Below are 5,290 nucleotides of genomic sequence, written 5' to 3' on the forward strand. Positions count from 1 at the left end.
TAGGACTTTTAGAGCTCGGCTGTCATCGTGGCCAACATGATACATGCCACCTTAGTGGCATCTCTCTCATGTGCTCGGAATTCAGCGACCTCTTCTGGAGTAGCAGACGACTCATCAAGTTCCTTAAGCTCCTTGTCGAGGACATATTCCTTGTCCTCATACAGAGTGACCATCCTGATGTTTCTGATCCAATCCATAAAGTTGGATCCATTGAAGATGACTCTCCCACAAAGGTTCATGAGAGAGAATGAGTCGATAGGGTTTGATCCAGAACCAGCATTGTTGGAAGACATCTGAAAAAGAATAAGGACGAGTTTAGATTAGATATAGAGATAGTCCTTAATAAGACACCCAAATGTAATATTAAGGCTAGGACCCAACACAATATTTTATAAATTAGAAGAGGGATGCCGTAATCCAAGCTATAAAATATTTGAAGGTAGGTGAATGACGATTCACCAATTTCCACCATGAAAAACGAAATAAATTATTAGGTTTTAATTGGTTTTGAAACTCCTAGCTTCTTTTGAGATTCATTGAACTTTTCAATGACATGTTTCAATCTCGATTGTGCCCTTCAGGTTTTGTGACTGGGATGCCGAGGATCACAAAACAAGGTGTGAATTAACCATGCAAATTACTTGGTACTCTTAATGTTTATGACCTAACCGATGTATTGGTTAACCACACACGCTCCACCCATATATGATAAACCTTAAGCCACCCTTTGCCTACCTTGTTAAGTCCAGGTTAGTGTGTCGGTTAACCACGCATGCTCCACTAACGACTTAAGCAAAGTGCAAAGTGTAAGTTCATGGGTTAGCACCATATTCACATTTTCCTAAAGTAACTAAGATTAGGAATTTATAAAACATTTAGTTACTTTATAATCATCATACTTTTAATGTGGATTAAAGTCATTGTCTTACCCGTTCGGCTAACGACCCTCCACCAGTCAAGGAAGCGGTGGGTGAGAGTGGACACCCATTAAGCTGCCATTTTATAGGCAACAACCTTATACCCCTCTTATAGACCGGCTTCGTGAATGAGGCCTACTAACGGTAAAAAGACTTGATCTTATATATATATATATATATATATATATATATATATATATATATATATATATATATATATATATATATATATATATATATATATATATATATTATTAACTTATAATATTATAAAGTATAGGGGTTGAATTTTAACTTTTAAGATTCTAGGGGTTGGAACTAATGTTTTTAAGGTGACTTTACATGTTCCAAAACTTGAGGGTAATTTTTGTAACTTTCAAAACTTTTCAACTTTCATAAATTATGAGTTAATGGTTTATTAAAATGAAAGACTCTTCATTTTATGTAACCTATGTGTTCATTAATGGACTTTAAAAGAAAGACTTTTGGTAATCCATAACTTCATGATCAAGACAGTTTAGGGTAATGTTTCTAGTGCATTTCCAGCAGCAAAACTCGAAAATCTGCATTCAGGGCCTCCTACTCGTCGAGTGTACTCGACGAATAGGATGAAATAACACATCGACTCGTCGAGTCCCCCCATGGACTCGGCGAGTTGATGCTACAGAATGCAGAAAAATTGAGTTTTTTCAACAATTTGCATCAAGTATCAAGAAAACAAGTCTAGGCTCTGATACCACTAAAGGGTTTTGAGCATTCTAACACCCCTAAGGTGTACATGCAACCCTAGAAACCTTGGATCCATGCTTTACTAAGAATTTGTTTTTCCAAGGTTCTTAACCTAACTAGCATGGCATGGGGAACTTTGAAACATAAAAGCTAGTAGAAAGAACATACCTTTTTGTTGCTTGGATTCCTTGAGAACTTTGTGAGCCTAGCACCTCAAGTGTGATGCCTCAAATGTTTCACACAACACCACAACAATTAGAATAACTTTGAGAGAAGTATACTATCACTCAAAACCGGCTAGCCCTCTTGTTCTACACATAGTGCCGATTTTGGTAGCCCATGGGGTCCTTTTATAGTTGTGTCACAAGTAGGGTTACACCATGTAAACCCTAATTGACATGGCTTTTCATATTCCATGATCCATGGGTTTATAACCTCCATGGAGCATCCATGGAGCACCTTATGGATTTAGCCCAATCCAATAAACCATGTATCATTAGCCCACTATAAAAGAATGGATGATTTACACAATCAACCCCATTTATTTAATTAGTCTCCTTTTTGATCACCAAATTAATTCTAAATTAATTCTTGATCAAAACTAATTAAATAATATTATTAAGGAAGGCCCTGTCATAACGAGAGACGACACGCTTTTGCGCGTCGTCTATTTACGACGCGCATTTACGACACACATTTATGACACGCATTTACGACGCGCAGTTATGACACACAATGCGTATCAAGGAAGGCCCTATCATAAAGGAAGAAGACACGTATTTGCGTGTCGTAACCTTACGAAGCGCGTGTTTATGACACACAATGCGTATCAAGGAAGCCCCTGTCATAAAGGAAGACGACACACATTTTTGCGTGTCATAATTTTAAATGTTTTTAAAATTATATATTTTTGATAGATTTACTAATTTTCAAATTAAATAACACATTAAAAGTCTAATAATACTAAATAAAATACCATAAACAATAAAGATAATTCATTGCACTAATATGTCAAATACAAATAATCATTCCAATAGTAAGTAAATATAACACATTGTTAATAGAGCATAATATTTATTATAGAAAACAAAACATGTAGAACATCAAAAGAAACCCTTGACTAAATTCTCCTTTGATAATTTCCTTTCTAAAAGAATAACCTGAATAGAAAATTGCAGTGTAGTCTATAACAGGCTCTAAGATAAAGTTGGTTGCCCGTGAATACCATTCTGGATCTTCTTCCTACTCGAAAGATAAAGATAAATATAGAACAAATTAATCAAGTTTCTAGATAAATATTTGCAAACAAACTCGTGGAATAGATAAATTATTATATCGCTATATCAAAAAATGTATTGGTATACATACTTGAACACGTATTAACCATTTTAACAAATAGAAGCAATTTGGCAAATGTCAACAAACAGTTTGATAAACACCATATTTTGCAAATAACATAGATCATATTCCATATAACTAAATAATTACTTCATTTTGGATTTCAATTTTGAAAATTAAAATATCGATTATTTCCGTAAAAATCACAAAAATCTCAAGTAAATGGACTATTTCATTTCAACCTATAATTACCTTACTAAAGAGAACAGTTTGAACCCTTGATGTCAATATCTGATCCTTGTTGAATGGAGTCCTTTCCAGGAGTAAACTTATTATTTATCACAGTTTTTGCATGGTAACTGTCATGAAGCAGACAGAGTATTAGAAAGATAACAATTGTAAAAAGGAAAAAGGACCTGCAATAGGGTGGAGAACATTCAGGTGCCCCTGATAACTCTTGAATAACAATTTGGCTGAAAAAGCTCAACAAAAGATACAAATTGAAATTGCTATTTCTTGCATTTACACTAAAAGATTTTTTTTTAATAAAATATACAATTTCTCAAGTATATTCAATTACCTGCAATACATTCATTACAATCTTCTAAGTTGTAACAAATACACAAATGAATGGAAGGATTTGAAATGAAAGGTGTGAGGATTTATTATCATATCTCCTGCTTTGTGTGGTTGTTTTGTAAAGATGCCAAATCCATGTATTCCAGATTTACCTGTGCCACAGCCCATAGATAGATACATTAACTCTTTTACCATATACAAGATATATAGCAATGTACTTTGATATCATTCTATAGCAAGGCAAATCCACACCATCAATTTATTTATTTTGTCTTATTACAAACCTACCCAATATATAGATAGATGACAATGCTATATTGGGTAGATATTCAAAGTAAAATGCTCAAATACGAAAGTTAGTTTACCAAATGCAAGTCTCTTTCTGAATGTTGTCCTCATGTATATATACTTCTCAGACATAGAAAATATGCTTGTATGAGAATCAGAATCAGAAGATGACACATTGCTTAAGGACTCATGATGGCAGAAGCCTCCCGCCAAATATGGTCTGTTCTCCATATATGCTCGCTTCAAAGATGCAACACCAACTACTTCAGGTTCTTTTCTTCCTCTTCTCCCAAAATAATCATAAGGCTCTATAAACATTTCCAACAATCAAAAGAGAGGCTTAACATAACATTGACTTCTTTTCATTTTTAATTGAAGTATTATATTATCAAAAGAGTTACCGCATCGAGCACAGCCAGAAGAATTCACTGGAGGAGCATAATCTGAACATTGACTTGATATTTGACCCATGTTAATCAGAAACAACACGTTCAACAGAAGGATTAGGGTTATGCCTTTTACAAAAGGACAATAGACGAATGCATTGATTCTCTTCATCCTCATCTATATGAACCAATTGCAGTCTATCCGCATCTGCAAGCTATATACCACATATAATGGAAAACACAATATAAATTGCCTTATTTCTCATTTAATTGTTACCAACTGAAATGAAGTTATTACTTTGTTGAAAAAGTAAAAACAATTACCTCAGCACAAAATCCAGCAGCACGAGCACAAAGCGGATGATATGCAACATAACATGCATTGTTTGAGCACTGCAGCATATATAGATTCCAGAAATATGAAGAAGAAAAAAAAAACTGAATCAATATTCATAAATAGAAAAATGTACAGTTAAATGCAATGCAATCTAAGTAATGATAACACGGGGTTACCTGGATACAAGCTTCATATGGAACACCACAGATGCTGCAGAAAAGCTTCCACCGATCCTAAATAGATAAGAAAATAAATAATCATTTAAAGGGCCTTTACCTTTCTTGTGTATGATGAGTTCTGTTTACTAGATGTAATCATGTAAATAATGTCTTGAAAAAGGAATTACCTTACTAATTATATTCAGCCCATCAATTGGCTCCATTTTCTTGATATCATACAAACATGTTTATGAAAGAGATAAAATGTTAAAAGAGCTGAAAACAAGACATATAAAAAACAAACAGTAAGTGAACCTGGTATCCATATGGCACATGCTAGATGAGCCCACCTTCCATCTGTTGTAGGCTTCATAGCACCTCCTAAAAAAACAATATCATATATTATTATCATTATCATTATCATTATTATAAACTAATAAACAAGTACCTATAACTGAACAAAGGCAACAGGGTGGAGAACATTCAGGTGCCTCCTGGGCGACATAAGCTGAACCTTTCATGGAAATAGATATATATCATTTATATTTGTAACAACCC

General features: G+C 34.0%; 1 pseudogene; it reads right to left on the minus strand.

Annotated features, from left to right (window-relative positions):
- Positions 1–3,240: 3,240 nt before the first annotated feature.
- LOC145106872 (histone-lysine N-methyltransferase ATX2-like) lies at positions 3,241–5,272 on the minus strand (annotated as a pseudogene).
- Positions 5,273–5,290: the final 18 nt, after the last annotated feature.

The sequence above is a fragment of the Lactuca virosa genome, chromosome 4 (genome assembly GCF_052849685.1).
Source record: "Lactuca virosa cultivar CGN04683 chromosome 4, Lactuca_virosa_CGN04683_v6, whole genome shotgun sequence".
NCBI lineage: Eukaryota > Viridiplantae > Streptophyta > Magnoliopsida > Asterales > Asteraceae > Lactuca > Lactuca virosa.